Source organism: Littorina saxatilis, linkage group LG11 (assembly GCF_037325665.1).
Source record: "Littorina saxatilis isolate snail1 linkage group LG11, US_GU_Lsax_2.0, whole genome shotgun sequence".
NCBI classification, from domain to species: Eukaryota; Metazoa; Mollusca; class Gastropoda; order Littorinimorpha; family Littorinidae; genus Littorina; species Littorina saxatilis.
In genome coordinates, this window is record NC_090255.1 from 40,243,064 (window position 1) to 40,256,315 (window position 13,252).

Sequence of the window (13,252 nt, forward strand, 5' to 3'; positions counted from 1 at the left end):
CGTACTGTGAAAACAAGCAGGTCGTAATGTTGGCATGCTTTCAGAGAGCCATGAATTCTGTCGCTGTTAACGAGCGTAACAGCGATCGTCAAAGTTGTCTTAATGCCAGCACAACCCATGGAAATGTCGGAACAAATGTGACCCTCCACCACGAAATGAGTCGCATGTCACCTCGCGCGGTTCTGCGCTAGGCTTAACGTAAGTCCGGGGAGTGTTTGGTAACAGTGTGAGGGTCACCCTAGTCACAGGCTTATAACTCAAACAGTTTTTGCTCTTTTCTAAAACGACATCACCACTGGATAGAGCATAAAAAACTCTTTAGGAAAATGTAAAAATATGAAAATCATGCAAAGGTGACATGCGACTCATGGTGGAGGGTCACAAATCGCACTGTGAAAACATGCAGGTCGTAATGTTGGCATGCTTTCAGAGCGCCATGATGCCGGTGATGTGGCTAATTATCTTGCGAGGGATGGCGTGCGGGTTGCCATTTACACCAAGGTCCACGCACTCAGGCAAGCCATTCGTCATTCCTTCTTGTAGTGAGTCCGTCCACACACCGAGAAGAGCGTGGAAGGTTGTCTGTGGTTTCTCGCGTATTTCAGCGTTTCCATGGCTTTTCGCTCTTAGAATCTCCAAGTTTTTCCTAACTTTCTTCGACCGTTTGGTGTTAAGTTTTCTAAAATTGCTAAATATCCACGCACACTTGCATGCTAGTCGTCATTCTTTCTTCCTTCTTCTTCTTCTTATTTCATTATACTTTTGTTTATATGAAGTCTTATATCGCGCGCGTATCTCCAGACTCGGACTCAAGGCGCAGGGATCTATTTATGCCGTGTGAGATGGAATTTTTTACACAATACATCACGCATTCACATCGACCAGCAGATCGCAGCCATTTCGGCGCATATCCTACTTTTCACGGCCTATTATTCCAAGTCACACGGGTATTTTGGTGGACATTTTTTTTTTTTATCTATGCCTATACAATTTTGCCAGGAAAGACCCTTTTGTCAATCGTGGGATCTTTAACGTGCACACCCCAATGTAGTGTACACGAAGGGACCTCGGTTTTTCGTCTCATCCGAAAGATAGCACTTGAACCCACCACCTAGGTTAGGAAAGGGGGGAGAAAATTGCTAACGCCCTGACCCAGGGTCGAACTCGCAACCTCTCGCTTCCGAGCGCAAGTGCGTTACCACTCGGCCACCCAGTCCAGTTGTCAGCTTTAGTTCTCAGGCTACACTTATCTTTGTTTCTCAAATCAAGAGAGCAATACTTACCATGATCGGTCGCCGTGAATATTTCAAAGGGACAACCACACCTCATTGTCGTTGTAAGACATGACAAGAACACTCAGTCTGTCTGCTGTGTTGATTGATGAGAACAGACCTGTACACGATGACATGCTCGCCGTTTGAAAATTGCCTGCAAAACATAAAGCTTACCATGGATATACGCTAACAACATGTAATGTTACAAAATATTTTTAAAAATTAAAAAACCGCTCACAGTTGTAATAATCACTAGGCTAAACACTTATGCAATATCATGCTAACCATGACAAAATGCACCGACTCGCTCGTAGGCTTTACATTGTTTGAAAAGACAGTATGCTCACCCCTTAAACAGTTGCGTATGCAACAGTATGCACACCATGTGAGAATTTCAGAACAACATTCGCAGGGACAGATATGCTTACAGATTCATTCGCTCCGTGTGTAAGTTGCTCGCAAAATAAAATGTTCGCTAACCACTGCAGAGTGCTCACAATAATATGTTCACTGACTACTGCAGAGTGCTCACAATAATATGTTCACTGACTACTGCAAAGTGCTCACAATAATATGTTCACTGACTACTGCAGAGTGCTCACAATAATATGTTCACTGACTACTGCAAAGTGCTCACAATAATATGTTCACTGAATACTGCAAAGTGCTCACAATAATATGTTCACTGACTACTGCAAAGTGCTCACAATAATATGTTCACTGACTACTGCAAAGTGCTCACAATAATATGTTCACTGACTACTGCAAAGTGCTCACAATAATATGTTCACTGACCACTGCAAAGTGCTCACAATAATATGTTCACTGACTACTGCAAAGTGCTCACAAAATAATGTTGTGTATAGTGCTGACAAATCTATCTGCTTTTCTTGTACAACACTCACACAACAAATCTGCTCGCAGTGTACAGTGCTCACAAAACAATCTGCTCATCGCATATACACTGCTCACAGAGCAATCTGCTCAGAGTGTATACATATCAGTGCTCACAAAACAATCTGCTCACCGCGTATACAGTGCTCACAAAACAATCTGCTCATCGCGTATACAGTGCTCACAAAACAATCTGCTCACCGCGTATACAGTGCTCACAAAACAATCTGCTCATCGCGTATACAACAATTACAAAGCAAATTAGCTCACCGTATGCAGTGACAGACTATTCGCTGTTGAAAACAAAACGCTTACAAAGCATCCTAACTCCAGTATATTTCACTGACTGTTCAACAAACGCCGCAGGGATTGTAGTCATTGTCGTCGTTACTATTGAAAAGAGAAAATAACCAACAGCGAATTTCGCTCTCAGGGGGGTTTGTGAACTCAAAGAGCGTACAAATACCAACAGTACAGGCGCTTAAAAAAAGTTGCAAGGATCTAATTATCCCTCCTGGACAGATTTCATTGTGTAACACGCGCGGTAAAACGATAGCTTGCCCAATGAATTTAAATGTTCCGGGCGCGTCTGGCCATAGCCAGCCATAGCAAGAAACAAATGGGGGACATGAATTATTAATCATTAGCAGCACGGGAGTCCCAGCCACAGGCACACACCTCTTGGCATTGTTGACAAAACAGCCACGTCAATTTTGTTCAATCGTGTTTGAGACACACCCCTCGCTAGTGACCGGCCTGGGAAACTTTCCCACTAGACATTACAGGAACGAACGAACGAACGAACGAACTTTATTTTACAAGGAAAAGGGTTTAAGGCACATTGCCTTGTCTAACAACCTGTCCTTAAACAAATACAAAACATATAATATCCACTAAAGAAGAATACAAATGGAACTAATTGATAGATGAACAAGTCGCGTAAGGCGAAAATACAATATTTAGTCAAGTAGCTGTCGAACTCACAGAATGAAACTGAACGCAACGCAACGCAGCAAGACCGTATACTCGTAGCATCGTCACTCCACCGCCCGTGGCAAAGGCAGTGCCCGTGGAATTGACAAGAAGAGCGGGATATTCGTTGCGCTGAGAAGGATAGCACGCTTTTCTGTACCTCTCTTCGTTTTAACTTTCTGAGCGTGTTTTTAATCCAAACATATCATATCTATATATTTTTGGAATCAGGAACCGACAAGGAATAAGATGAAAGTGTTTTTAAATTGATTTCGAAAAAAAAAATTTGATCATAATTTTTATATATTTAATTTTCAGAGCTTGTTTTTAATCCGAATATAACATATTTATATGTTTTTGGAATCAGCAAATGATGGAGAATAAGATAAACGTAAATTTGGATCGTTTTATAAATTTTTTTTTTTTTTTACAATTTTCAGATTTTTAATGACCAAAGTCATTAATTAATTTTTACGCCACCAAGCTGAAATGCAATACCGAAGTCCGGGATTCGTCGAAGATTACTTGACCAAAATTTCAACCAATTTGGTTGAAAAATGAGGGTGTGACAGTGCCGCCTCAACTTTCACGAAAAGCCGGATATGACGTCATCAAAGACATTTATAAAAAAAATGAAAAAAACGTTCGGGGATTTCATACCCAGGAACTCTCATGCCAAATTTCATAAAGATCGGTCCAGTAGTTTAATCTGAATCGCTCTACACACACACACAGAGACAGACAGACAGACACACGCACATACACCACGACCCTCGTTTCGATTCCCCCTCGATGTTAAAATATTTAGTCAAAACTTGACTAAATATAAAAAAGCTAAATGCAACCAACAAAAATTACTACGGAGAGTCACAGTAGCGAGATGGTTTGTCTCAAACACTTGTCCAGGAAGCAAATGTATCGCGGCGCGTCGACTGGATGTAACGGCGGTAGATTACTTCTAGTTAAATGCACTTCTGGTTGAGATTATTATCTTGCATACTGCTACACTTGCTGACCATACTGAATCCACTGGCAATCGACTCAATGTTCGTGTTTTGTCAGAGCGCAACGCTAATTACCAGTGGTCATTTTTTGTCGAAAATCTGGGTCACACCCCCTGGTATTGCACAGGGTGACCCAAAAACATGCAAACATCAAAAATGCTAATAACTTCTACATCTGTAGACCGAATAACTTTATATTTTGGGGACATCAACTTCTGCCTATGCATGACCCGTCCACAAAGTTGCAATTTTGTAGAACAAATGGGCTGACTTTTGTTTAATTTCAAACAAAGTTGCCAATTTTGGCGATCAACTCAATAGTACGAGGTTTGACATTGAGCGGTAGCTGTACTTACCTAATTTAAACCCTCCAGACTTTTACTTATAGATTATCTAAATGTCTTAGTATACAAGAACACACCCTTGGTCCCCTAGATCATCGGTGACCTCAAGAAAGTAGTAAAAGCCAGGTTCAGGGCAATCCCTAGACAAGAAAGCTTTTGTGCCATTGACAGTTTCGGAGGTGTAATTTGGAACTGAAGGAAGGCCATGCATAGGCTGAAGTTCATGTTCCCTAAATATGAAAGGATTCGGTCAGCAGATGTAGAAGTTATTAAAAAATGAGTGGGTTGCATTTTTTGTTGGTCACCACCCTGTATCATGAGCGCGTGTTTTCACAAAATCGGTTCAAAAGGTATGCTTCTCTACGGAGAGGTATGTCATAGTGTGTAATTGCAACCTTTTATTCCAAAAATGCTCCATTTGAAGTTGTCAAATAACACTAGTTTGTTTAAAAAAACATGTTTTCCCAAAATGGGCAATAACCGTCGTCTGGTTCGACCAAAGTGAGATAATTCACAAATCGAATATGTTTTCCAAATAGAGCATTAAGTAATAAGCTTTACATTGAAATTTCATATGCCGTGACTTGTCTACGTAATTATTACCATATAGGCTACTACTTGTTTCAAATTAGAGACAACATTCTCAATAATGTCTTGACAAACTGTATCGGAACTCGCTCCAGACTATATCAGAGAATATTGCTATTTCATATGTTACGTAGATTTCCATTGGTCAATTGGGCAAAACTGAGCTCATTGGAAAAGTGATATCGACGACATTTCCGTCGATCGACGACCTTTTTATTGCTTCCCCACTTCAAAAACAAAGACACCTAAATTCAAAAACAAAAAAAAATATATATGAAAATGTAATCATCTCAGAATTTAGTTGAGCAAGTGACTTCATGATTAGTTTTTGAAAGAAGAGACATTTGGAAAAACTGGAAAGTACAAGAAAAGAGTGAACAAAAAGAAATAATAATCAGAGGGAGGGATATGGAACAGCCAAAACTGAGACAAATACTTTTGTAATTTCTGTACAGTGAATACAAAATGTCCAGAGAAATAGCAATGTATCTAACATTGACGGACTGTGTGATGATATCTTCTGCTACTGGTCTGTTTCGACAGTGATATCAAAATCTCGACCTTCGGTCTCGATTTTGATATCACTGTCTCAACAGACCATAGCAGAAGATATCATCACACAGTCCGTCAATATTGGGTACTGTAGGGTGCACAGAGTGTGTACTCTATAGTCTCTGACTATTTCCAGGCAGATCTCCTGGAATATTGGATGCGGAGCTTGCCGGAGGAGACACCGCGTTCACTGAAGTGTAACAGAGAGGTGAAGGGAAGTGTGAAGGAAAAGCGAGAGGAAAGCGAGGAGCAGAATGAACTTACATATCTGTCTTTTCACTATCTATGTCTCTCTCTCTCTCTCTCTCTCTCTCTCTCTCTCTCTCTCTCTCTCTCTCTCTCTCTCTCTCTCTCTCTCTCTCTCTCTCTCTCTCTCTCTCTCTCTCTCTCTCTCTCTCCCTCTGTCTGTCTGTCTGTCTGTCTCTCTCACCACTCTACCTTTATGTCTGTTTCCGTCTTTTTCCGAGTCAAGCACGCACGTTCGCGCACACAGACACACACTAATTCACTCTCCTTCTGTCTCTGCGTCTCTGTCTCTGTGTCTGAATTCACCGCTCTAACTTTATGTCCGTTTCTCTGTCTGTCTCTCAAGCACGCACGTTGACACACACACACGCACGCACGCATGCACTGACACACAGACACACACAAGTTTACTTTTGAGTCTGTCCTCCCCCCCCCCCCCCCCCACCGCCCCTCCCCCCCCCCCCCCCCCCACACACACATACACACCCAGCCACTCATTCCTCGACCTTCCCATCCGTTTTTGTTTTCTTTAGCCTCTCCCTCCCCCCACCACTAAATTCTCCAACTTTAACAATTTTAAAAGTTCTGCTCGTCGCTGATGTCAGCACAAAGTTACACCCAGCACGGGTAAGCGTGACCAGCGTGCGTTGCGTGCCACACGTGACTTCAACTGTTCAAAGCCTTTTCAATTGGCAGTTGTCGTCTGGCGGTCACTGCAAGGAGAGCCTGCTGTGCGCGCAACACAACAGACTGCTAGTCCAGTGTGATTCTGCGACAAACTGAACTGAATTCGTGTACACCTGTATGACCGAGACTCGGCTAATTCTCGAATATTCTTCCAAGTCTCCTAGCATCACATCGAGTCAAGTTTCTTCTATTTCAAATCATTGGTTTCCATGCCGGTGTGTCGTCTGCACCGCGTGCCAATTGGCGAGGCCTGAGGTAAGACGAAACTGATTTTATTTCCTTGGCTTTTGTAACACAGACCGCTGCTTCTCTGGTGCTGGTTGCGTCATTTTGAACGACAAAGCCAAAGAAATTAATGTTTAAAGAAAGATGTCTTTGTCGTTCGAAATGTTGTTTGTGTGTGAATTGTCTCATTAGGGCGGGGAACCGGCACGGTTGGCCTAGTCAGGCTAGTGGTAAGGCGTCCGCCCCGTGATCGGGAGGTCGTGGGTTCGAACCCCGGCCGGGTCACATCTAAGACTTTAAAATTGGCGGCAATCTAGTGGCTGCTCCGCCTGGCGTCTGGCATTATGGGTTTAGTGCTAGGACTGGTTGGTCCGGTGTCAGAATAATGTGACTGGGTGAGACATGAAGCCTGTGCTGCGACTTCTGTCTTGTGTGTGGCGCACGTTATGTGTCAAAGGAGCACCGCCCTGATATGGCCCTTCGTGGTCGGCTGGGCGTTAAGCAAACAAACAAACTAATTAGGGCGGGGATGTAGCTCAGTCGGTAGCGCGCTGGATTTGTATCCAGTTGGCCGCTGTCAGCGTGAGTTCGTCCCCACGTTCGGCGAGAGATTTATTTCTCAGTCAACTTTGTGTGCAGACTCTCCTCGGTGTCCGAACACCCCCGTGTGTACACGCAAGCACAAGACCAAGTGCGCACGAAAACGATCCTGTGATCCATTATAGAAACACGAAAATACCCAGCATGCTTCCTCCGATAGCGGCGTATGGCTACCTAAATGGCGGGGTAAAAACGGTCATACACGTAATAGCCGTGGGAGTTTCAGCCCATGAACAAGCAATTGTCTCATTGGTTTGACTTTGACAGCGACTTGGGTGACCCGTTTCCATTCCTGGTTGTGTCTGTGTGGTTTAAACAGGTTTTAAGTTCCATTTACTTGATCATGAAATCATACAATAATGCCACCGGATTGTGCGCTATGAATTTACAGCGCTAAAATTCAACATTACCCATTTATGGATATTTTAAAACACCTGTTTTGTCCTCTCGTCGTTTTGTTGTCTGTACAGCGGAAACCACCTTTCAAGACTTGACCCTCCCAACCTGATTTGAAGAATCGCCCCTTCCGTTTAATGACCTTGCTTTCAGAGTTTTAGGGACTTATGGTAATCTTGAACTTTAGCGTGTTAAATTCATAGCTCAGTATCCAGTGACATTCTTGACTTATTTTTGATACAAGTCCATGTAAGCAAGCCAAAGAACATTTGTCGTGAAATTAATTGACGGATTGAGCTCCAAACTTAAGCATAATTAATTAATTTGGTTGTTCAATCGACGAAAATGCACCGAAAATGGCGTACGTTGTCAACCATGGGACATCATTTACACGAAAGAGTTGTCTCCCTTTGCCCGCTCATACGGATAATTCCTTCTTTGACCCATGTAAACGAAATGCATTCGTACAGTTCATCGGAGTTCATTCCGTAACTTCAAAGGGATCTAAATGACTTGTTATGATTACAAGTGCACAAATTTGGAGACTTAAATGCCTCTGAATTATGAGCTATGAATTTAACACGCTAAAGTTCAAGATTACCCTTTCTGTTCTTGTGTGTGTGTGGAGGAGGGGGGCATTTAAAAAAAATTGCGTGACAAAATTCTGTTTTCTCAGATGGGGGCGGCAATAATTTATCGTTACCCTTCTGGGACAAGTAAGACGGCTGACGGAGGGGAGATTGTAATGTGCATGCATGTGCGTCTTATATCCACTTGGACGAATATGTTGACCCTAATATCAACATTATTTTGTTTTCAGATTTCTGTTGGAACCTGTAAAACTTGGCCACACTGGGGGTGACTGGTTTTCCCTGAGCTCAGACAGCGCTGCAGCCACTGACACTCAACACCGCCTCCTTGTGGGGCTGTGAGGAACAGGCTAAAGCTCTGTTTCAGAAAAAGGATGTGTGCGAAATGTGTGCTGGCACACCACAGGCAGCACAACATCACGGATGTGTGAAGCGGCCAGCCAGGCCCAGGCTGGATCTTGACCTTGTCTGTGTGTGTGAAGCGGCCAGCCAGGCCCAGGCTGGATCTTGACCTTGTCTGTGTGTGTGAAGCGGCCAGCCAGGCCCAGGCTGGATCTTGACCTTGTCTGTGTGTGTGAAGCAGCCAGCCAGGCCCAGGCTGGATCTTGACCTTTCCTGTGTCTGTGTGTGTGAAGCGGCCAGCCAGGCCCAGGCTGGATCTTGATCTTTCCTGTGTCTGTGTGTGTGAAGCGGCCAGCCAGGCCCAGGCTGGATCTTGACCTTTCCTGTGTCTGTGTGTGTGAAGCGGCCAGCCAGGCCCAGGCTGGATCTTGACCTTTCCTGTGTCTGTGTGTGTGAAGCGGCCAGCCAGGCCCAGGCTGGATCTTGACCTTTCCTGTGTCTGTGTGTGTAAAGTTCTGAGCAGGTAATGAGACATTCCTGAATAAGATTTTTTTTTAATTTTCAAACTATTAATGAACTTTTTTCCCCTTATTTTTATTAAATAACTTTGGCCGCCAGGCATTCTTTCTGGTCCTGAACATTCCTAACTTTCAACCTTGCTCGGATCTGTGGTGTTCTGATCACCATTGCACTCGCTAGGGCGTTTTGTTTATTCTGATTTTTATTCTCTTTAATTCATATGAGCCTTGAATGACCCTACGGGGTTGAAAGGGTATAACACGATACAATCCTTTTATCAAATGTATATCAGCCTTTAATGACCCAACGGGGTTGAAAGGGTATAACACGATACAATCCTTTTATCAAAGCATATCAGCCATGAATTACCCTACGGGGTTGAAAGGTATAACACGATACAATCCTTTTATCAAATGTATATCGCCCTTGAATGACCCTACGGGGTTGAACGGGTATAACACGATACAATCCTTTTATCAAATGTATATCAGCCTTTCCCGCAGTGGGGCACTGCGGTTATGAAATTAAAGGCCCCTCCTGTTTTTGGAACCGCAGGAGCTTTCTAGTTTGCTGTTAGGTAGATTTTGGTTCCTCTTTCCTGTCATGCTCTTTTTCTTCATGAATTCTTTTCTTTTTTCTGCCTTCTTGCTCATTCACCTGTATTTTTTCCAAAAATCTCTTCTCTTTTGCCGCTTGTCTCGCGATTCATGTCTAGTTTAATCTGTTAGTGTTCTGATGTAAGTCCAGCAGTAGATAGGTTAAGCCTATTTTAACATACTGGAAACTGGTAATCTTCCAGTAGGTATTAATTTAGTTTTACTAAAGCCTGCTGGGACACAAGTAATGGGTTAGTGCATTTGTAAACAGGAATCGCTTGACAAGTGGCCCCCTTCATCCCCCCCCTTCCTCGTCCTGATATGGCTCTGCGTAGTCGGCTGGACGTTAAGCAACAAATAAACAAACAAATATCAGCCATGAATTACACCCCATGGACGGGATGGAAAGGGCATATAAGAATAGAAACTCAAAATATCATTATTATTCGCATTATTAGTTGTTATAAGAGCAATCTTGAATTGAAACACTTTCATTTCATGGGGTCCTGATTTGGCCTATATGGACCCAAAAAGCAACAACTTTCATTTCATACCATGGTGGAAGTGAATAAAATACTTCTCAACCAATCATCTGAAATGTTTTCATGAAGACACTTTGTACTAGGAAAAACGAAGTATGTTGCTAAGATAAGTACCAAATATTAGCTACAGATTAGACATCCTCGAACTTGATGGGAGGTGTGTTAGGGTCCTCACTTGTTGGGCGCCGACCGGTGGTACTTGGCTGTCAGTTTGCAATTCTCGGACTCCCCGCCACGGCAGAGGTAGCGCTTGTACCAGCGTTAAATTTCAGCTGTAGAGGCACACGCCTCGTATGTTTCCCTGAAAAATAGACTTTGTTCTATCTTGATTCCAGGCCGCTTTGTTGTATTTTCCAACGTGGACCTTCATGGTTTTCCTTGAAATCTCGGATAAAACATTTGCCCTTTGAAATCAGGCTCTCCAAACGTTTCATCCTCGGCCATAATAAGTTCAACATTGCCGTCATCTTCTTAGATGCCAGTTGCAGCTTCGGCACCCTCGGCGATTTCTTGTGCACTGTAGGCTGTCATATCAGTTACAGCGTGGGTGGTGTCGGCTATTTCCCCGTGTGAACTGAAAAAGGAAGCTAACTTGCATAGATCTCGAATAGCGTTAACTGCTGAAGAGACGCTACTTCCTTACCCTGGTTTTACATCCTTGACCACCGCAACACAGTGGCCTAGTGGTAAGGCGTCCGCCCAGTGAGCGGGAGGTCGTGGGTTCGAACCCCGGCCGGGTCATACCTAAGACTTTAAAATTGGCAATCTAGTGGCTGCTCCGCCTGGCGTCTGGCATTATGGGGTTAGTGCTAGGACTGGTTGGTCCGGTGTCAGAATGTGACTGGGTGAGACATGAAGCCTGTGCTGCGACTTCTGTCTTGTGTGTGGCGCACGTTATATGTCAAAGCAGCACCGCCCTGATATGGCCCTTCGTGGTCGGCTGGGCGTTAAAAAAAAAAAAGAAAAAAACGATTTGGCCTATATGGTCCGCTGGACCCAAAAAGCAACTAACTCTTCTACGTTTAGCAAAGGAAACAGTCATATCACCTTTCTCTTTGCGTCACCACCTCCATTGCCATCACCACCGCCATCTCCAACGCCACCACCGTCACCACCAGGAGGAGGAGGTGGTGGTGGTGGTGGTGGTGGTGGCGGCGGCGGTGGGGGTGGTGGTGGTGGCGGTGCTGCTGGTCAGTGGCGCAAATGCCGGATGCAGAAGTGGTTGTGGCGATGGAGTCGGCGACTGCTGCAAAGAAAACATCCTACCCCCCCCAGAGCCTTCTCCCTCTGCCTAAGCTGACCCAACATCACCCCAGCACTACGCTCCCGTTCCCGTACCGCCCTCCTTTCCCCCCTGGCCTCAGCCTCCCTAGCCGCCACCCTCCCTTTCCTCTCTAATAACACCATACGTGCCTTAAGGGCATTCTGCCCATCCCTCTCATCCTCTCCCACCCTCCTTTCCCGCTCCCTAAGCACCTCCTCCCGCTCCCTAAGCACCTCCTCCCTCGCCGCCAGCACCTCCCTCCTCGCCGCCTCATTCTCACGCAGCCTCTTTTCCGCACACCCTACACGCCTCGGATCCTCACACCATCCTTCATCCACTCCCAGTCACCACTCTCCCGCAACGGACAGCACTCCACACGCACGCGCTCACTGAGTCGCATCATTCGCAGCTTCATTCGCGCCACTTTCGCACTTAAGACTACTCGGCGACTGCTGCAAAGAAAACATCCTACCCCCAAGAGCCCTCTCCCTCTGCCTAAGCTGACCCAACATCACCCCAAACACTACGCTCCCGTACTGCCCTCCTTTCCCCCCTGGCCTCAGCCTCCCTAGCCGCCACCCTCCCTTTCCTCTCGTCTAATAACACCATACGTGCCTTAAGGGCATTCTGCCCATCCCTCTCATCCTCTCCCACCCTCCTTTCCCGCTCCCTAAGCACCTCCTCACGCTCCCTAAGCACCTCCTCCCGCTCCCTAAGCACCTCCTCCCGCTCCCTAGGCACCTCATCCCGCTCCCTAAGCACCTCCTCCCTCGCTGCCAACACCTCCCTCCTCATTCTCACGCAGCCTCTCTTCCGCACACCCTACACGCCTCGGATCCTCACACACATCCTTCTTCATCCACTCCCAGCCACCACTCTCTACGGACGGCACTCCACACGCGCGCACTCACTGATTCGCATCAGCCGCAGCTTCATTCGCTCCACTTTCGCACTCAAACTTACCTCCCTCCACCGCACTCTCCTCCCTGTCCTCTCTCCATCTAACAAAGAAATAAGGCTTTGATTAGACAAGGGCAGTGATATTTACAACAATGTATTGTCCATTAAGATGATCGGTTAAATGAGAAAAACAAATTGACACACCCACCCTGCCTGTAATACACATGTTCCACAGCGCAGCTCACAGCCTTCGTTTTGCGTTTTTGTTGCAGCTGAGTGCATTTACAGTTCAAAAATCCACCTATGGTAGTAAAACAAACCCAAAACTACCAAACGACATCTGTGAAGCTCGACAGTTTCTTGTTCCTGCGAGTGCATAAATTAACCTAGTTATTACGTGGTGTACGCACAGATTCGTGACGTAAGCGTCTGCTTTGATGCCAAGATACACGATCAGAGTCGCCAGTACGGACCGCCCGAAACTGACCACAAACCGACCGTGTAGCATGCGAACCGTACGTCTCACAAGCTTGATAGCACCCGTCTCGGCCCATCCGTTTGAAATACAGCAGGATCTATTCCGAACGTATCAAGGAACTTCCAGTTCCAGCCCTTGAGCGCACTTCAGTCGACACCCACTTTACAAATGGCGGTCAGTTCAGTATCAACTTTTGCCGATTCGGAACCGAAATATTTCATCAACCTGAATCTTGGGGA